We start from the raw sequence: 22,663 nt of genomic DNA on the forward strand, positions 1-22,663 counted from the left end.
GGCGTTCATGAGTTAGGCGTCGCTGCAACAGAAGATGCACCGGAGGAGTCCTCGGACGCTACCGATGAAGATATTCAAGTTCTCACGGTACAAATCAGAAACGTGTCCAAAAATCAGGATTGGACGGTGGCAGGGGACCTTGCCGGGCACCCGACAGAACTGAAAGTGGATACAGGAGCGCAAGCGAACATATTGCCGTACTCGTACTTTCGCAGGATGCGTTTGCCGACCATGGTGCGGCCATCGACCACAGTACTTACTAACTACGAAGGAAGCAAAATACATCATTTGGGCGTTATCAGTCTGCCACTACGTCTAGGAGAGCAGCAAGAGAATATCAGTTTTTTTGTGGTCAAGAGAGGCAAGCAAGTCCTACTCGGATTGAATGCAGCAGAACGTTTCGGGCTGATTTCCCGCGTTCACGATGTATCTTCAAGAAGTGACGTTAGCACCGACTGGGTCACCGAGTTCCCGGAGTTATTCCACGGTCTGGGCTGCATCCGTAGACCATATTCGCTGGCAATGAAGGATGATGCGCGCCCCACGATCATGCCGCCGAGGAAAGTGCCACACGCACTGCGAGCGCCACTTAAGCAGGAGTTGGCCCGGATGGTCTCGCAGGGCATCATATGCAAAATGGAAGAGCCGTCAGACTGGGTGAGTCCACTTGTTCTTATTATGAAGAAGAATGGCCGCATGCGAATATGCCTAGACCCGCGGTACATTAATCGAAGCCTTAAACGCGAGCATTATCAGCTACCCTCACGTGAAGAAATAGAAGCAGAGCTGGCAGGAGCGGTGATGTTCACCAAGCTTGATGCCAATAGCGGGTTTCACCAGATCCCCTTAGACGAAGACACTTCAAAGATCTGCACCTTTAGCACGCCGTTCGGAAGATACCGATTTTTGCGCCTGCCATTTGGTATCGCGTCCGCCCCCGAAGTATTTCAGAAGGCAATGACGGAAGTGTTTGAAAACCTGCCGGGCACACGCGTATATGTCGATGATATTTTAATTTGGGGTGCATCAAAAGAGCAGCATGATCAACGCCTGCGTGCAGCACTGATGGCAGCGAGAAAGGCTGGCCTGACACTGAACAAAGAAAAGTGTCTGTTCGCGAAGGCCGAAGTTAAATTCCTGGGAGATTGTATCAGCAAAGAAGGAATAAAACCCGATGCTAGTCTCATTGAATGCGTTGCCAACATGCAAAAGCCGTCGAGTAAACAGGAAGTTCAAAGGTTTTTAGGTATTATGAATTACTTTGGCAAATTCATACCTAATCTCTCAAAAAGAACTGACGCCCTTAGGTCATTGATAAAGAATGATGTTGAATTCATATGGGAAGTTCACCATGACAAAGAATGGAAAGATCTTATTAAGGCTTTGACATCGGCTCCAGTGATCGCAGTTTTTGACCCATTGAAGCAAACGAAACTCTCAGCTGATGCATCAAGCTTTGCAGTAGGTGCTGCTCTTCTTCAACTCCATGACCAAGATTGGCGCCCAGTGGGTTATGCTTCAAGGGTGCTCTCAAAGGCTGAAACAAAATATGCCCAAATTGAAAAGGAAGCGCTGGCCGTGACGTTTGCTTGTGAGCGTTTCCGGGAGTTCGTACTGGGGTTATCAGTGACAGTCGAAACAGACCACCGACCTTTGCTTGCTATTTCACAAAAGAACCTGAGTGAAATGCCGCCACGATTGCAGCGCTATTTCTTGAGGCTAATGCCTTTTGATATCAAATTGCAATATGTTCCTGGGAAGCATCTGCTAGTGGCGGACACACTGTCCCGAATTCCAGGAACCCAACCGAGTGACGGAGAAAGCGAACAAGACGTATGCATCCATGCGACTCGCGTGCTAGCCAGCATCGTAAGTGAGAACACGAAGACTGAACTGACCTCTGCAATCCTGGCGGACCCATACCTCAAGCAAGTGGTGGAGGCACTCCAGGAAGGACGACCAGTCTCAGGCGAACTAGCTCCATGTTTGTCAGAACTGTCATATGTTGATGGAGTGCTTTTGCGGGGCAGCAGGGTGGTAATCCCAAAGAGTCTGAGGCGATCCATGCTGCAACGTCTTCATGAAGGCCATTTGGGAATGAGCAAGTGCAAAGCCAGAGCACGCCTTCTGATGTACTGGCCTGGGATGAATGCTGACATCAAGTCACTCATTAGCAAGTGTGCCACATGTCAGCACTTTGCCTACCGGCAACCTTCAGAGCCACTGTTATCGAGGGAAATCCCAACGCGGCCGTGGCAGCGAATTGGTGTCGACCTATTTGACCATGGGGGCAAGCGTTACCTGGTTGCGTACTGTGCCTACTCCAACTACCCAGAAGTGGAACAGTTGCCTCAGTCAACAAGTCAGGTCGTAGTGGACACACTAGGGACCATGTTTGCTCGCCACGGTATACCCATTGAAGTCTGTACCGATGGAGGACCACAGTTCACATCGCGAGAGTTTAGACAGTTTGCAGTAAAATACGATTTTACTCATACCATATCCAGTCCACACTTCCCCAGGGCCAATGGTCTAGCTGAGAAAGGGGTACAGGTCGTAAAGCGCCTCTTGAAGAAAAGTGAGTACGCTGGCGAGGAGTTTTGGGTTGCACTGCTCAATTATCGAATCTCGCCCCTGATAGACGGACGCACACCAAGTCAGCTCCTTATGGGACGGATGCTTCGGGGACGACTTCCAGACTTCTCATCGGCTTCGACATCGTCAGTGCGGAAACATCCACAGGATCACGGCAAAGGCATACCTCTCACACCTCTCTCCGAAGGGGACGTCGTCAGAATAAGAAACGACAAGGGGTGGTTTCCGAAAGCCCGAGTAGAGAAACTTGCTGGCCCTAGATCTTACATAGTCTGTACAGATGAAGGCCGGCGTTATCGAAGGAATCGTCAGCATCTAAAAAGGACGCCCGAACACTTAGACCCACTGGATGATAAGGATGTCGCACCGATAATCCCGTCGCCTATACAGCATAGACAACATTCAACATCAGATACAGCGCCCGATTTGACAACAGCATCCGCATCACGAAAGGAACGACATCCGTCACAACAGGCGCCTGCATCGGATGCTCTACTGAACCAGTCAGCTGCACGTGCACCACCCATTGCAAGTCAACCATCAAGGGACCCCGACGTGGTCCCGTCCCAGCATGAGGTCACTTGCCAGGCACAAGAAGCAGCCGACTCGAGTCTCAGAAGATCAACTAGGCCACGTAGAGCACCGACGCGCTTTGCCGACTACATCACCTAAAGAAAAAGGAGGATGTACCAGGCGGGCCACCGCTTAATAAATCGGGATGATCCCACCTCACCTGGCCACCTTGAGAGAGGGCGCGCGCGCGGCGCGGCAGCCATCAATAAACAGTCCCTTGCTAGCTAGCGTCTCGTGTGGTTGTCTCTTTGCTGAGCGCGTAAAGTAGAACAGATAAAGTAAAAGTAAAGTAGAAGTATTCGCAGATAAAGTTGACGGGAGCGTTCGGGCCAGAGGTAACCGCTGAGTTGGCTTACGTGCCGCTCATAGCTACTGAAGGAAGTCCTTACGTGATGTCCGTCGCGGTGCAGTCGGATGTGCTTTGTGCAATCACAGATAAGCTGCTAGACGGCACCGACGCGCTGATCACGCCCAACGATTACGCACAGCTTCTCAAGGAAAGGGTTAAACGTGACATCGTGTCAGACGAGTGTTCATCAGTCGAGGAGACCGAAGCTATAGTAGAGCTGTCAGATGAGGCATGCGAGGAGCAACGGGCGATGGCAGGCGTCATAACCGCGGAGAGCAACAGCGAAGGTTCCGAGCCGGTCAAAAGCAAACGACAGGAGTTTCGTGAGGCTCAGGAAGCAGACCCGGCTTTGCGAGATGCTTGGGCGCAGGCAAAGGCCGGAACGCATGACATGCTCGTTCAAGACGAGCTATTGTATCATCAGGAACACCTCGCGGGTCGCATCTGCAAACAGCTAGTGCTACCATCACACAGGCACAAAGAAGTACTAAAAATGGCTCACGATTCACTATGGGCAGGTCATTTAGGAGAGCGGAAAACACTACAATGAGTGAAAAGCTCATTTTACTGGCCGCAGATGTCACGAGGTGTAAAGGAGTACTGTAGGTTGTGCCATGGATGCCAGGTGAAATCGCCGACGAGGCGGATAGATAGGGTTCCGATAAAGCCCCTGGCCAGGCCCAGCGCGCCCTTTCAGACAGTAAACATGGACTGCATCGGTCCTATGGTACCCCCTTCGGCTAGAGGTCACCGCTATGCTCCTTGTGTCGTAGACTTACATACCAAATGGCCAGAGGTGGTATGCCTCCGTTCACTAACGACAAAGGCTTCATTGGACGCGTTACTGCAGATATTTTCTCAACACAGGGTGCCAGAGACAATTTCCTCAGATCAGGGCACCAACTTTACGTCGAGGTTGACACAGGAGATGTTGCAAAGACTTGGGGCAACTCCGAGATTTTCCACGCCCGATCACCCGCAAAGCAATGGCTTAGTCGAGCGCTGGAATGGCCCGTTCAAAAGAATGCTTTCTCACATAGTCAGCGAACATGGACGCGAGTGGGATAGGATGATTCCGTTTTTGTTATGGGCATATCGTGAGGTCCCACATGCGACTACAGGGCGGTCACCGTTCGAGCTCATGTACGGGCGGGTGCCGAACGGGCCCGTATCCATTCTCAAAAGGACTTGGTCAGGAGACTGGGAAGTGACGGATTCATTGGGTATGCCAGCAGCGGAATGTCTTGCGAAGCTCCGAAGTAGTTTGGAAGAAGCTAATGAAGGAGCCGCCCGACAGAGTGAAGTCACTCAGAAGGAGTACGTAGGACGCTATAACTTGAGGGTCACAGACAAACAGTTTGTCACAGGGGACCAAGTACTATAGCTCGAGAAAGAAGGAGAGGGGAAGCTAGTGGCGAAGTGTAAGGGACCGATCACAGTGGTCGAAAAACTGCGACCGTACAGTTATTTAGTTGAGCTCGAGGACGGTTCACGCAGAACCATTCACGCTAACAAGCTTCGCGCATATCACGCCTGAGTAACTGCAGTAGGAGTGATATTCGAAAGCGATCAGGAATTTGGAGAGGTTCCGGTCCCACCATGCGGGCTAGAGGCGCAGGCGACGCTGCAGCTTGATGAGGTTGCACACCTGGAGCCCACACAGAGAGAACAGCTGCGAGACTTAATCGCGAGGCACCCGAGGGTATTCGCAAACAAACCCGGCACCTGCAAAGTGGGAATCCATAAAATACGAATCAAAGCAGGAGAGCAACCGAGGCGCGCATACCCATACAGATTGCCGGTGGCGCTGGTGAACGAAGTAGAGAGGCAGGTAAATGAGCTTCAGCAGTGGGGATTGGTTTACCCGGTTGAAAGTCCGCACGCGTATCCACTGGACTGCGTATCAAAGAAGGACGGTGGCATCCGCATCTGTGCGATTACAGGAGACTCAACGAAATAACAGAGACAGGCGCATTTCCCATGAGCGTGGCGACTGATCTGTTATACCAAGTAGCGAAGGCTAAGTACATAACTCTGTTAGACATGTTCAGGGGTTACTGGCAAATACCTCTCGACGAGGACGCGCAGGTTTGTACTGCTTTTGCCACTCCCTCAGGCCAGTACGCATGGAGAGTGATGCCCTTTGGGTCGAAGAATGCTGCCAGTACCTATCATAGAGTCATCAATAGTGTACTGGCTCCGCATAGACATTATGCTTGCGCTTACATTGACGATGTAGCGATATACTCCGAGAACTGGAACGAGCACCTGGAACATTTAGACAAGGTGCTTGTGTCCCTAGCGAAGGCAGGGTTGACGCTCAACGTAAGCAAATATCGGTTTGCACAACAAGAAGTAAAATTCTTGGGGCATATTGTGGGATGAAGCAAGCACGCGGCCGATCCAGAGGAAGTCAGGGCGATCAAGAAGATCCCGGCTCCCGAAACAAAGGGACAGCTTCGTACTTTCTTAGGGCTAGCCAACTATTATAGGGACTACGTGCCCGAGTACTCCAAAGTCGTTATGCCTCTGACTAACCTAACTGGCCGACGTATTCCGCAGAAATTACCTTGGAATACAGAGGCGCAGGAAGCTTTTGACAAGGTGAAAATTTGTCTAGTGCAGGCGTCGGCGTTGCAGACACCAGATCCGAAGAAAAAAATTTATCCTCGCCACAGATGCATCCGATTACGCCGTCGGTGCGGGCCTGGCACAGCGAGATCTGGTGGGCAAGGAGCGCCCTATCGCTTTTCTGAGCAAGAAGCTTAGCCCGGCTCAGACCCGATTGGCCACAATAGAAAAGGAAGCTTATGCAATCATTTGGGCACTGGGGAAGTTGGATGTTTGGCTGTTTGGCGCTAAAAATCAAGGTGATTACCGATCATAACCCACTCAAATTTCTGACTCTAACCACTCCGCAGAGCGCTAGGCTGACACGCTGGGCGTTGGCACAACAGAAGTATAACCTGAAAATTGAACACAAAAAGGGGTGTCTAAACGCTAATGCCGACGCAATGTCACGGTTAGTGACTCCTAACGATGACGCATAAAATGTACGGCGAGTTAATGGGGGTGTATGCTTTGTTAGCGCGTGCGCGCGACGGAGTCAACGAGGTACGAGTGACAGTTGGTGCCTCACGTGTCGAGCCAGTGAACATGTGTGCATATGCGGTTGTGTTTGTGTCGCATGTCATAGATACAGTGCAACACAGTTGAAGGGGAGGTGTTGGGCTCGAACTTCGTGCGTTCCCCGAATACTTTATGTTACCCACCCCGCGGCCAGCGTCCCCTCGCCAACAAGGAAGCAGGGCCACCGGAATGCGGGACGATGACTGTCTGCTGGCCACAAAGGACGCGACAACTCCCGTGCCCCAAGGGGTTCAATTATGGCGCCTTACAGGAGATCAAGCCAGGCTGTAGGTGGCCGGGCCAGGCTGCAAGGATGGAAGGTACACGTGCGCGTCCACCGGACAACCAGAAGGCCCGTTTACATTGACCCGACGAGGGCGCGTTGAGTCGAAATGAACAGGTTTTCTGGACTCGCCCTCCCCATGTATAAGCGGACGCGTCGGGGCGGATAGTCGTCGCGGCGAGTCCCGTCGACCCGGAGACAGGGGGTAGGTTCACCGAACTCGCCGCACTCAGAAAGGGCATGTATAACCGGTCGCGCTGAGTTGACGGCTCGTGACCTCGCCCGCCCGTCGCCGTCTCCGCTTCCCCTGTCCCCATCACTCCGACGTTGCTCTTTCTCTGTCGGCCGGTACGCGCGGTACGCGCGGAGGACATCGTTCTGTTATGCGGTAAATGCAGATCACTTTTACGTTTAAATCTTGCTTGGCACGTCCTACGAGAGCTTGTTGGTTATCGTTCTCACGACCGGCTATTTTGCTCTGCCCGTAGCAGGAAATCGGCTTGTGCGCCAGAAATCTCAAATACGTGCACATGAACGCTTTAATAAAGTTTCTGGTCACCTCGCCATCAGAATACATTTGCGTAAATTCACAGAATTGTCTACTAATGCGCCGCATTCCAACTCCGCTTGCATTTATTTTGCGTTCTTCACAGCCAGGTTCGACTATGAAAAGGCAAATGTTTTCGGGTATTTTATTATTTGTACGTTTTGTTTTGTTTTTTTTTGCAAGTGGTGTAAATTGACTTTATCACAAAAATTAAGCGCCTTTACCAATACATGTAATTTCCCCCAGAGGAAAAGCGTAGTCCAGGGTTGGTTTCGCTCTTATTATTTCGTGTTTGATGAATCCCTGAATGAACTTGGGAATTTCGAACGTTTTTTCGGGTTTAGTGTTCGGGTTTTGGAGGAGATGAGGGTCGTTCCAGGCCAAATATCCCAGACAGTACGCTAGACCATCTACGATTACACTCTAAAAAGTAATGGTTGGTCACTTTACTACACTATTCATTTTTGGAACCAATTTTCTAAATAAAATTTTAATTTCTGAAATATGGTGGCAGTTAGGTTGCGACGAAACTTCGAAAAAGTGAAATATTATACGCAGCACGGTAAAACGATTCTAGTCGGTAGGAAAAGAACCGCATTTCCTTGTTAAAACGCATTCACCACTAGTGTATGTTAATGTGCTTCGCTGGGAAGCAATGCAGTGTTCTTGACCAAAGTCAGAAATTTTTACAGCTTTTCAACTTTTCCAGAGACAACGCAGCTGCATAGCTTGATTGCATTGTTGACGTTAAGTGGGGGAAAAACACGAGTCGCGAAGACAGTAGTTTGGAAGCGCTGGCTCATGAACTTTGAAAAATTTGCAATATTGTTCATGTTCAGGCACTTATCGGTCTGTGTGGCGCTCCATATAAAAAATATACACTTCGGATCATTTCAAAGGGTGCAGAAACGATATTTATTTTGTAAGTTTAATACGAATCTTTGTTTTACGCGAGAAAATATTATTTATATTCGGTACGGCGAATTCCCGGAGAAACCAGCCAGGGGTGAACAGGGGACGGTGCGTCAGGCTGCGGATACGCCTGCGGCGAGCGCTGTGCCGCAACAGAACCACTGCTGCCATCGCGTTGTGCAGTGTTAGCCAAGACACCAACACAACCATAAAGCACAGCTGGTGCAAACTGAGAAAAAATACCAAGACAGCCATCGCGGTGGCGGAGCGACAACTGCGTAAACAACCGCAGCCCACAGCGGCGAGAGCGCAGGCTTGGAGGAGCGGAAACCGGTACCGGAAGACGGGCTTTCAGCTCGCCTCGACGCAAAGCATCGCTGCGATCACCGCTCACCTCAACTCGTACGTGCGAGTTCATATAAACTGGGGCGCGTCGAGGTAAGCTGAACCCGCCACTCAACTCAGCCCGCCCCCGTCGCGTCCATGTACACGGGGCTAGAATCAGCGGAGGCGACGGCATTGGTGCACGGGCCAATTGTATTGATGGCCTGTCAGCCCGAAATCGCGGGAACTTACTCGGAGGCACTTTTCCACAACCCGGCAACGCCCGTCGGCGATCATTCCGGGAACCGGGGTGGAAGAAACCTGAGCGGCAGCGGAGAACCGATGAGTGGGCAAGAGGCGGTGGGTCTTTGAGGTTGTGGCGAGGAGAGACACATCCGTGTGTTCCGATTGGACTGTAGGAGTGGCGCGTTACGATTGGACTGTAAGAGTGGTTGAATGGGGAGACAGGGTATAAAACCAGGGGTGCAGGGACATGAAAAAAAAGAAACGAATAAACGTCGCTATATCCAGATGATGTCGGAGCGGTTGTTTCATTAAGGAGCCAGCAGATGAAAAGTTCTCGCCTTCGGCTTCCTTGGCGGCAGCAGCAAATGTCGCGCAACAAGCGAGAGGCGAGTGGAAAGAACCAAACGGAACGTAACGCCTACCTTTGCATTAAAGTGTACAACCATAAGCTTTCAACTGAAGTGTCATCATGGCTGGATGTAGGCGCGTAAGCGTGTACCACCTTCATCTTGTATCTCTTATTCTGTTTAATTACGATACCTACCACCCTTTCATTAATGCTATAGTATTCCTCTATGTTGCCAGCTATGTTTCTGTGAATTAGGAACCCCACTCTCAGTTCTCTTCTGTCAGCCAAGCCCCGATAGCTAAGGACGTGCCCATTCTGTAGCACCGTATAGGCCTCATCTGTCCTTTTAACCTCACTGAGCCCTATTATATCCTATTTAACACCCTTTAGCTCCTCGAATAGTACAGCTAGACTTCCCTCAAAAGATAAGGTTCTAGCGTTAAACGTTGCCAAGTTCAGGTTCCAATGGCGGCCTGTCCGGATCCAGAGATTATTAGCACCCTCTGCTGCGTTGCAGATCTGACCGCCGCCGTGGTCAGTTGCTTCGCAGCTGCTGGGGACTGAGGGCCGTGAGTTATTTGACGTATGCATGTGGGAGGTAGTGGCCAGATACTGCACCAGGGTGGCCAATCCTTCTCTGGTGAGGGAGTGCGTTCCCGGCGGCGGTTGCCGGTTAGGCCGCACCCCAGGCCCCGTAATGCATTTCTATCACCACGCGGATTTTTTTTTTATCCGGTTGGGAGCTGCGCGGCACCGGGATTTGAGCCACGGACCTTTTGCATGTGAGGCGGATGCTCTAACCACTACGCCATCGCTAGCTTCCACTACGCCATCGCTAGATTTTATATACTGTTATTATATAGCTACAACAGTCACGCCCTCACGCTGCCTCTAGCGATGTGCTTGCTTAACCATACACTTTTAATCAGGTCCTGGTTAAATGCTGGCTATATCCAGGAAACCATAAGAAAAAATACCAATTTTCCGGTTATATTCGGCACTTTAAGTGGGACCTGAATAAGAGTGTACATGCGCATTCGTCTTGGGAGCGTCTAAGCAGTCTTTGCGTTTGCGCAACTTTTTACCCTGAACAGGCACATCGTATACCCCGAGCCAACACCGCGACGACAAGCTACTTAGCGTGGTCCCGCCCAAGTGCGCATTAGCGAACGGCTGCCCTCACCCTGATGTCAGTGATAAGTCATGCTTAAAGGCGTATGGATCCCGTGGAACATGATGCAATTGAACGATTTCTGAGCACTTGATTTTCTCAAGTTATGCCGAAAAAACTATAAGTGAACACTCGCCACCTAATGATGGAATATAGGGGCGAAACTCCTCTGGGCCTAGCCTTGCAGGCGTCAGTCGCACTATATAAAACCGAAACTGAACACGTGCACAACGAAAAAGAAAAACGCTTAAAAAACCCCGAAAAATCGACATCATGAACCTTGGTACCTATCTTTGCCCACGGCTTCATTCACTTCGCGGAGATACGTGGTTTTTATGTACAAATTTGGGCGTAGGCGTTCCCCTGAAAGAGAGTTCAAACCCTCGATACCAAGCCTTTATGCAAGTGAACATGTTGGCGAGTGGGGTCAGGTCATCACGTACTCATTAGTGAATATTGTTACATTCGTGCTGGCTACACGGACGATCACAAACCCCCGATAATTTAAACAATGCTATAGCTGGAGTGCTGGTGGTGAACAAAGAGAATACGACACCATTACTTGTAATTCGTACAGAACGGGGCTTTGCCTAGACGTGATGTCACCTGTAAAAGGAATAAAAAATACCCAAGGTGGTGACCCACAGTGTCTGACTTTCTGTGAAGGCTTTGCCTCTTTGCTAACCCCACGACCATCTAAAGAGGCCCAGCAACACTTTTTGAGCATGGGCAGAAAACGCTGCCGATCGGTAGAGGCTCCCGCCAACACGCGACCCAAATATTATAGCGCAGCACTCGGCCTGGAATTCATAAATTATCAGTCAGCAAAACATTGCTTTCTCTTCTCTCGGGAAATCACGCAATATACCCAAAAATTACACGTAGCAAGCCAATCTATCAGCCATTGGCTGACTGAACATGGCGCACTCGCTCGTTACAAAGGTCGCCGCGGGAGGCCGCTACTTGTCCACGCGTGCGCCATGTTGTTAACGCATGCGCCAGTGGGAAAAAAAAAGGTATCCAAACCTGCAGAGGTAAAATGGGGGCTTAGGCAGGGGTGTCCCCTGTCACCCTTATTATTCATGATGTACCTACAAGGATTAGAGGCCAAATTAGAGGGAAGTGGACTGGGCTTCAACCTCTCTTTCGTCAAACAAGGAAAACTCTTTGAACAGGCACTACCTGCATTGATGTACGCAGATGATATAGTGCTTATGGCCGACAACAAGGAAGATTTGCAGAGATTAGTGGACATCTGCGGTAATGAGGGAGATAGGTTAGACTTCAGATTCAGTAAGGAAAAATCAGCAGTCATGATTTTTAATGACAATGAAGGTAGTGAGCTTAGAATACATGAGGTCACGCTAGAGATAACATAAATACAAATATCTGGGCGTATGGATAAGCAATGGGGCCGAGTACCTAAGGGAACACTAAATATACGTGTCGACTAAAGGTAACAGGAATGCAGCGGTAATGAAAAACAGGGCACTGTGGAATTACAATAGGTATGATGTTGTGAGAGGAATATGGAAAGGGGTCATGGTTCCTGGTCTGACGTTCGGCAATGCGGTCTTGTGCATGAGATCAGAAGTGCAAGCAAGATTAGAAATTAAGCAACGTGGAATAGGGAGGCTTGCCTAAGGAGCTCATGGGAATACACCAAATCGGGGAGTACAAGGTGATATGGGATGGACATCATTTGAGGGCATGGAAGCTAGCAGCAAGATGAAATTTGACAAGCGATTGAGAGAAATGGGGGAGGAGCATTGGGCTAGGAAAGTATTCAGCTACTTGTACATGAAGATTGTCGATACAAAATGGCGGAAGCGAACCAGAAAATTGACTGGTAAATACTTAGAAAACAGCAGGGACTAAAAGGAAATATCGGTTAAGAAGAAGGTGAAAGAAGCTGAGACCGATATGTGGAGAATCGGCATGATTAAGAAGTCCGCACTAGAGATCTATCGAACTTTTAAGCAGAAAATCTCCAAGGAAAGGATCTATGATAATACTCGGGGTAGTTCTCTACTGTTTGAGGCCAGGACGGGAGTATTGTGAACCAAGACATATCGGGCCAAATACGAAGGGGTAGACACGGTATGCAGTGCGTGTGGAGAGGAAGAAGAAACTGTGGAACACTTGATAATGTTCTGTAAAGGGCTTCACCCTATAGTTAGGATGACGGCGCAGAGTTTTTCAAAGCAATGGGGTTTAGGGACAGTGAGGGCAAAATAGACATTAAGCGGGTAGAAGTAACTAGAAGGAGGTTATCTGATTGGTGGCTAAAGTCAAGGCACGAGTGAATATTAAACCCTTCACTGCAAAGTACAAATCCACAACCTCACTTTTTAAGAGAAAAAAATAAATCTAGTTTTTGGTTCATCGTGTATTACGGCTTGGTGGCGCTTGCCACCGCCCGATCTAAAGGGTACGGCCATATCCATCTATGCGCAAAGAGAATGCGACAGTTCAGTTCGGACTGCCATGGTGGATGGACGTGTTTTTTGAGCACTCCTGATCGACTGCGCACATAAGTGGTTTTGCATGTTTCGAGCTTGCTTTTATAGTTATTAAGAGAGCAGTTAAAACCATTGTAGCGCTTATTACATTGTCCGACTTTTTCGGGGGTCAGTCACCAGGTGTTTACTAGTTTGTGTGTGTGTTTGTGTTTTTTTCTCGTGCCACCCTGTGGGGAAGGTGCACGTACACCGAACACGCAAAGTTTCTGTAGTAGAGATTAGAGATTTTTTTCGTAGGGCAGGGTTTGTCGTACACTGTGTTTTGTAATTACCGAGTGGGATAATTCATAAGGACCATTGGTGTCAAAAAGACATGGCTAAAAAGGCTGTAAATGTTCAGAATGCGGGGTGGGTGTGAAATTAGACCTAAGTGCAAATGCGAATGGAGAGGAGGCTGACGCCAAGTGTAGGCAATGCGAGGTCGAGGAAAAAATGGAGAAACTGATGGTTGCCCAGAGTAAACTGCTGATGAGAAGCATCGAGCTGGAGACTGCGTTGGCGACAGAGCAAGAGAAAACGAGGGCTATGGGAGAAAGGCTCAAGTCCGCCGAGGAGGCACTAGCGAAAGTGAACGAAGGAGCGTCCGACGGAGAGAACGGTAGGGCACCGGAAAGCAGAATGGCGGAGAAGAAAGAGCAAGCAAGTTCGGAAAAAACAGGTTCAGCCGGTTCAATGATCACAAGACCCAGCTTCAGCGAAGTAGTGGTGGGGCTGGGAAGGGACAACGCAGCCGGCGTCACAGGTGCAAGTAACCCCAAGGTGCAGGACGCTCCAGCTGAAAAGTCACAGCACGTGATAATCGCCGGGGACTCGAATTTAAATTAATGCGCAGAAGCAATCAAACAGAGGGTAAAAGGTGACAAGAGGGTTGCAGAATGGACGTTCTCAGGACGCAAGTTGGAAGAAGTCATGAGGCAAGAGAGCGCAAAACCCAAAACTACAGCTGATGGACGAAACATCGTGATAATTGCAGGCGGTTTAAACGATGTCTTAAATGAAGATGCAGCAGGACTAGTGACCACACTGGCGAAAGGGGTTGATGACATGCGAGCCATTTCTCCTCAAGTACAGGTTGTGATATGCACGATACCAGAAGTACTGGTGCGTGACGGCAACCTGCAAAGAGCAGTTGTCAACGCAAACCAAAAGATTTGACGGATGAGTCGAGAGAAAGGCTTTGAGGTGGAGGAAATAAACAGAAGGATGCATAGGTGGGGTGGTTTTCAACGAGAAAGAATTCACTTCGATGGGAGGCTATCATGAGGTGGGTTGGCGACTTGAAGGACACGAAGTAGCTTTTTTGGGGGGTACGCGGGCCCTTCGGCGTGCAGGATAGCTAGTAATGAGAAAAACAACCAGGGGAATTCTTTGACAGGTGGTATAGACAGATACGATTCCAAAGTGGCGCCAATATGTAAGACACGCAGTGTCCAGGGCAGAAATCGACGTAGCCACGAGGGCCGAGCAGATTCAGACGTAGGGTATATTAACATGCGGGGTGGCAGGGATAGGCTGAAGTGGGAAGAGATAGAAGAGCAGCTAAGGAAGGAGGGGCCGATGGTATATGGTTTTGTGGAAACACATCTTAGGGAGATGGAACAACCTCCTAACAATCCGGACTATGCGTGGGAATATTGTAATAGAACCGAAGGCAGCAGAAAGGGGGTGGTATTGGGGCATTCATTCATAAAGTACAGATTGGCAAAGGGTCAAGCAGGAGTGCAAGAACATTTATGGATAAAAGTGAAAGTGGCAGGTCAAATGATGCTCCTGGATTTTTACACTTGTAGACAGGGGCAAAAGCCAGAGAGGAAAATCAACAAATAGTGCAGTGCATGCTAAATGACATTGACGAACTAGGAGAAGAGTGCGAAGTAATTATATTAGAATATATGAAGGCGCACATAAAAGATGTGGATGGGTATACCGACCCGACAGGCAAAAAATCATGGATATGTGTGAAAGGCATGATTTTATCATTTGCAACAGCACCGAGAAATGCGAAGGGCAGATAACATGGGGGGCAGGAAGGCTGCAGTCAACGATAGATTACGCAATATTGTCACATAGGATGTATGATAGGCTAAGGTACATAGATGAATATGGCTCCAGAAGCTTAGGTAGTCATCACAAACGTATCAGGCTGAGTTTTGGAACAGAAATGAAATTGGAAAGGCGGGACCACGGCCAACCACACGGTAATATTTATTCAGAAAGGCAAATAGAAACACAAACGAAACAGATTGAAAAAATAATCACCGATGATACTAAAACAGAGTGGTTTTACACAAATCTAACTCAGTTGTTTGAGTTAGAGCTTGCTAAGGTACGAGTCAAATCAACCGGTAAAAGCAGACACAAACCCAAAAGCTGGTGGAATGAGGAAGTTAAGGGAGCCATAGTAAGATGTCAAGAAGCCTCCAGGGAACACAGGTATGCTAAAAAGGGGGGTGAACCGGAAGATGATGTAAAAAAATCGGATAACTTTTTCAGCTGCAGAAGGGAAGCATCCTATTTGATCAGTGAAAAGATTAGAAGAAAGGGGGTCCAATGGATGGCGGAAGTAAACAAAAAAATAGAAAGGCAGCTGCAAAGTTTTGGAACCATCTCAATTCTCTCAGTTATATGACAAGCATAAAACATAGGTTTGTAACTGCAGTTGAAGGAGCCAAACTAGAAGGGTATGAGGCAATGGAATATATAAAAACAATGATGACAGAAAAATTAAACACCAAGAAGCACTGCATGCACCGTGCGAGATGAGGATGGACCAATTAGCTCAGTGGCTCAACTGGGACAACGAGAGTGCGAAAGGGCAGAGAAAAGAGCTCCTAATAGCACATCAACAGGCCCTGACGGCATCCCAATCATGCTAATAAAGAAACTAGGACCAAACTCTAAGAAAGATTAAGAGAGGCAGCGAGCAAAGCAATAATAAATGGTGAAGCTCCCAATGGGGGGAAACTAAGCAGGATGAGCATGATCTGTAAAAGGAAGGGGGACAAAGCCGAGATAAACAACTACCGTCCTATAACAGTGACATCAGTAGTTTACAAGCTGGTGATGCAGATAGTAAAGGAATGACTACAGACATGGGTGGAGAATGCAGGGGTGCTAGGAGAACTACAAAATGGGTTTCGTAAATGAAGGGGGTTGGAGGACAATCTGTTTTCATTGATGCAGTGTATTGAAATAGCGGAAAAAGAACACAGGCCCTTGTGGCTGTTATTTCTAGATATCAAGGGAGCTTACGATAGTGATTCAAGAATATTGTGGGGAATACTGGACACACTAGATGTGGAAAATGTAATAACTAATATTCTAATGGATATTTATAAAAGTAACAAGGCAGTTATCAAATGGGAAGAACAGGTATCTGAACCTATAGAGATAGAATGCGGGCTTCGACAGGGTAGTCCCTTGTCACCTTTGTTACTTATGGGGTATCTCCAGGGACTAGAAGCCAAATTATAGGGGAGTAGACTCGGATTCAGCCTCTTTTTTGCCAAATTAGGAGAACACATTGAACAGTCATTACCAGCATTAATGTATGCAGATAATATAGTATTAACAACCGACAACAAGGAAGATCTGCAGGTATTAATAGACATCTGTGGTAATGAGGGAGATAGGTTAAATTTGAAGTTCAGCAGGGAAAACTCAGCAATCATTATTTCCAATGATAACAAAGGCAGTGAGCATAAGATGAGGAAGTCACGCTAGAAATAGTGGATAAATGGGCGTATGGATAAATAACGGGGTCGAGTATCTAAGGGAGCACTAAAGATACCTAATGACTAAGAGCACCAGAAATGAAGCTATAATGAAAAATAGGGCACTGTGGAACTACAATAGGTATGACGTTGTGAGAAAGATTTGAAAAGATGTCATGGTCCCGGGTTTGACATTCGCCAATGCGGTCTTGTGCATGAAATGAGAAGTTCAAGCAAGATTGGAAATTAAACAACGTGGCATAGGTAGACTTTCTTTGGGAACACACGGGAATACCCCAACTCAAGGGGTACAGGGAAACATGAGATGGACATCGTTTGAGTGCAGGGAAGCTAGCAGCATGATAGAATTTGAGAAGCGATTGAGAAAAATGGGCGAGGAGCGTTGGGCTAGGAGCGTTGGGCTAGGAAAGTTGTCGGTTACTTGCACATGAAGAATGTCGATACTAAATGGAGGAAACAAACTCGAAAATTGTCAAGCAAGTATTTAGACAACACCAGAATACCAAGCCAAAAGGAAACACTGAATAAGAAGAAGGTGAAGGAAACAGAGGGGAACATGTGGAAGATTGGAATGCTTACGAAAGCATCACTGAAGACCTACCAAACTTTTAGGCAGGATATTGCAAGAAAAAAGATCTACGATGATTCTCGGGGTAGTTCTCTGCTCTTCGAAGCTAGAACGGGAGTATTGCGGACCAAGACGTACCGAGCAAAATACGAAGGCACAAACACGGTATGTAGTGCGTGTGGAGACGAGGAGGAAACAGCTGAACATTTGATAATGTTCTGTAAAGGGCTCTGCGCGATTGTCGGAGATAATGGCACAGAATTTTTCAAAGCATTGGGGTTTAGGGACAGTGAAGGCAAAATAGACTTTGAACCGGTAGAAATAACCAGAAGGAGGGTAACTGATTGGTGGCTACAATCAAGGTGCGAGTGAAATTACATCCTTAAACACACAGTGATAGTACTTAATTCTATGGCTAGGTGGCGTGAGCCACCGCCTGATATAAAGGGCACAGCCGGATGCATTCATCCATCTATCCATCCATCCATCTATGCACGCGCGATGACACTGAGAAGCTGCGCATTCGAAAAAAAAAAAGTGCCCAAGGTCACGAGGTGCGCGTTAAGTTTCTCTGTGGCCCTGCCATACCTCCCTGCTTAGCTTCCAGCACTTTCGTCGGCACGAGAGAGGAGAGAATGCGATTGCAGCATGTGACAAACCTGTGTAACTCCACTCGTACTGGACGTATTCTTAAAATTTTTGCGGCGTTGAATTCGTGAGGCAATAAGCTCTTCCAGTGAATTCTTTGCATGGTTATGTTAAGAAGTGTTTTAGGGCCCCTTTAAGCCTTCAGTGCGCTTGCAAAGATAGGAGAAAATTGCTTGTAGCAAGCACTGACCTATTCGAGGGTCTGCCCAGAGGACCGGAGTCAGCCAGTCTCGGGGAGATGTCGAGGAGAGGAGCTCTTAACAGAAACTTTTATTTATATTACTTACAGGTAGCGCATTACTACATGATGGGGGTAACATCATGGAAGCTCTGGATAGAAGCTTGATGGGAGCTCGCCTGAGGCGTCTAAACGCTCACGATGTGTGGCCTGGCCCTCCCAGGATTCTCTGCAGGGAAAACAATGGAGGCCAGAACAGTCCAATGAATTGCAATCTTCACCTCCACCCTCAAACGCGGAAGATGAAATGAAGGGAGGAGGCACGCCCAGTTTGTCCTGTGGCCTATGTCGTCAATGCATGCGTTATGGCATCGTTAGCGCCATTAGCGCCATTTCTCCACCTCGGTCATATGCTGATTTAATAAATGTTCTTTTGTTGTAAGCCATCGACGCGTCCTGTTGCTTGCGCGCTGGCTCGCACAGCGTCTCACATGATGTCAGAAGACCCGACAAAGTAGGCCTAGCTCTGTCGGCCTAACCAGAAGCCTTCACCGGACATCGAAGCATTCGTGCAGCCTTGCCATTGCTACAGGAACTGTTACGTCTTTGCTTCCTGGATACGATGCCTGGATACGACGCAAGATCTTTGGATAGCATGGCAACTTTGGGAAAGCAACTACAAGCTCCACGCTCCTGCGACTAGACTCTCCAGTAAGCCTAACGAAGTTCAAGCGGCAACATTTTTCGTCATAATTGGAGGAGAGTGACGGAGAATTTACCGCACGTTTACATACCGCAAGTGCACGTTTAATTTTGAAGCCGAAGCGGACCGTAATTACGTAGGCAAGCTGTTAAAAAATTTGAACACTGCAAGCCCGCCGTCAACCTCGCATACCACGACTTCGTTTTTGGCACGAGAGATCAAAAGCCGGGAGAGCATTTCGATAAATGGCTCACAGAACTCCGAGCGGTCGTTCACAACTGCGAGTATGGGCTAGTTGAAGAGAGAATGTTGAAGAGTCGCATCATCCTAGGTATAAAATACTAGTGTCTACAAAGCCAGTTAATTTTCGACAACCAAGATTTTCATAAGCTCATCGAAATTTGTCGCACCAGAGAACAAAACAAAAAGCAAATAGAAGAGATACAGTGAATGACCCAAGGAAATCACGGCAGCACTGACAAACGCCCCGACTGCCCTAAAGAGGTCAACTTCGTTGATTGATTGATTAATTCTTGGGGTTTAACGTCCCAAAACCACGATTTGATTATGAGAGACGCCGTAGTGGAGGGCTCCGGAAATTTTGACCGCCTGGGGTTCCTTAACGTGCACCCAAATCTAATACACGGCCCTACAACATTTCCGCCTCCATCGGAAATGCAGCCGCCACAGCCGGGATTTGATCCCACGACCTGCGGGTCAGCAGCCGAGTACCTTAGCCACTAGACCACCGTGGCGGGGCTGCCCTGAAGAGGTCGACTTTGTCCAAAACGACGAAACATGCACGAAATATGGATACACAGTCCACAAGAATCAGTCCTGTTCCGCAGAAGGCAAGACGCGGAAGAAGTGTGGGAAACGCAACCACTTCGCGAGCCTCTGTCGGTAAAAGAAGCCCAGCAAGAGGAATACGACCCAGATGAAGACGGGAAACGTTCATACCCTCGAGTGCGAAGAAAATTACTTTCTTCATGCTGTCTCGCAAACCCACTTGCAAACGAGTGGAGTTTGGAAGGCCGAGATCAAGATTGAGAGCAGGCCAGTGCTCTGCAACTCAGACACCAGAGCGAACTGTTCAGTGATTTTGCTCAAGCAACTGAAAGTAGTTACAAGCACGCAACCGGAAGCAAGCAACACGCTGCTTAACCCATTTTTGGGGCAGAAGAAAAAAGCAATGGAAAGAGTTATCCTACAAGCTACAAGCAAACACGAACCTGCTCAAGCACAATTTTTTTTTGTGCAAGAACGCGTGCCAACAGCTCTCAGCGGTGAACTGTCTCAGAAGCTAGAACTCATCCTACTTGTGGTCACACTCACAACTACTGAGAACCAACTTTATGAAGTGGCAAAACCGTTTGCTGACACATTCAAAGGCCTCGGTGAGCTATGTGGTGTGGTTTACCAAATGAACCTACACAAGGGATTTCAAGGCATAGTCAAGCCCGCCCGTAGCATTGCACCACCTCTCCGTGAAAAGGTCAAGGCCGAACTATACAGAATGGAAGCAAATGGAGTCCTCGTGCCTGTCACCGAACCGACTGAATGGGCAAGTCAAATGGTAGTTGTAGTAAAGACAAGATAAGAATTTGCTTGGATCCAGGATGTCGACCTTAACAAGGCACTCAAACGAGAATACTACCACATGCCGACGCTTGAGGACGTCGTGACCAAGACCAAGATAGATTCTGCCAAGTACTTCTCCACGTTAGACGCTGCCACTGGATTTTGGCAAATCCAACTTGACAAGCCCAGTTCATACTTATGCACCATGAGCCCACCATACGAAAGATACCGATTTCTAAGAATGCCATTTGGAATTTCCACAGCACTAGAAGTCTTCCAGAAAGCAATGCATCAAACACTTCAATGTCTTGATAGCGTCGACGTAGTCATGGATGACATACTGGTATGGGGTTCAACTAAGGAGGAGCACGACAGACGTCTGCGAAATGTTTTGTAACGGTGCCAAGAAGTAAACCTCAAGCTGAACGAGCTCAAGTGTCATTTCTGTAAAACTAAGGTACACTATCTAGGGTTCAGGCTGACTGACCAAGGACTCTCGATTGACCTGAAAAGAGCAGAAGCGATTCTCGCGGTTCAAGTCCCAGAGAACACCAAGCAACTCAAGACATTCCTGACAATGGTAAACTTTGTTGCCAGATTTATCCCAAACATGTCGGAGATAACTGCACCACTGCGTGACTTACTGAAGGACAACGAATGGGTATGAACAGACGCGCAGCAACGAAGCTTTGAGAGCCAGCGGAAAGCCTTGTCACAAGCAACGGTCCTGGCATACTATGACAAGACACAGCCCATTGTGCTACTAGTAGATGCCAGCCAAAATGGAGTAGAAGCGGTCATCCTGCAGAATAGACACCCCTTGGCTTACTCTTCTTGCTAACTAACTGACGCACAAGAAAAGTATGCACAAATTGAACAGGAAATGTTAGCCATTGTACACGGATGCACCACATTTCACGACTATGTCTTTGCACAGCTAAGCATCTCGGTGGAAAGTGACCACTGCCCACTCGAGACGATCTTCAAGAAACCGCTTCACCAGTGTCCATTACATCTTCAAAAGATGTGACTGAGACTCCAAAAGTATTCGCCTAAGATAATGTATAAACCAGGAACTGAGATCTTTATAGCAGATGCCTCGTCTCTGTTTCAGTCAAAAGAAAAGGTGCTGGAAGAACACTTCCAAGTAAATGTCGTGCAAGAGTTGTCAGTCTCCACCGAAAAACTACAGAAGATCAAGCGTGAGACAAGCCAAGACAACAACCTATGTACCCTAAAGGAATACGGGAGTACCACATGGCCAGATGACAAAAGGTCAGTCCCTGAACAAATTCGAACTTACTGGCCGTACCGTGACGACACCTATGTTGAAGATTATATCCTCTTCCGATCCAACCGACGGATCATTCTCAGCAGCATGAGGAACCATGTCTTAGGCCTTTTGCATGCAGCCCATGGAAGAGCACCAGAAAAAATGAAGCAACGCGCCAGAGATGTTATGTTTAGGCCCGGAATGTCAGGAGACATTCAAGAGAAAGCAGATCGATTTGCACTCTGCAGGAAACATACGCCCAGGTACCAACGACTGCCGATGATGAGCCACAAAACACCGGAACTGCCCTGGCAAACAGTTGGCATCAATTTTTTTCTGCCACGAGGAAGAGGAATATGGGGTCATTGTCAACTTTTGCACGTTCTACTCCGAGATTCAACGTTTAAAACACACGACCGTTGAAGCCCCCATTATGTTTTTCCAAGTAGTCTTCGCTACTCATGGTCTACGTTGCAAGCTTATCAGCAACAATGGACCACCATTTAACAACCACAAATTTGCTGAATACATGAGTCAGTGTGACATCGAGCCCACCACATCAAGTCCGCACTATCTACGGTTCAATGGGATGGTGGAACGAGCCGTTCAGGAGGCAAAAAAACTATTTAATAAGACCGCCTATGGGACCACAGGGTTTTACAACACCCTTCTTGAGTCGAGAGACACTCCAAGAGACAAGCTCTTGCAGTCCCCAGTCTAGCGACTGATGGGAAGAAAAACAGGAACACAGCTGCTTGTTCACATCGAGTTACTAGAGCCTAAGACAGTGCCTCCCAAGCAGGTGGCGGCAAGACTCAAGAAGATCCGCCAGCAGCAGAAGATGTACTACGACAAAGGCACAAGAGACCTAGCACATTTACATCCTGGATCCGAAGTCGCAGTGTTTAACAGCCGAATTTACGGGTGGCATCCAGCGATTGTAGTCTCTGAAAATACAACACCGAGATCATACATCGT

This window comes from Rhipicephalus microplus, chromosome X, assembly GCF_043290135.1.
Source record: "Rhipicephalus microplus isolate Deutch F79 chromosome X, USDA_Rmic, whole genome shotgun sequence".
Lineage (NCBI taxonomy): Eukaryota > Metazoa > Arthropoda > Arachnida > Ixodida > Ixodidae > Rhipicephalus > Rhipicephalus microplus.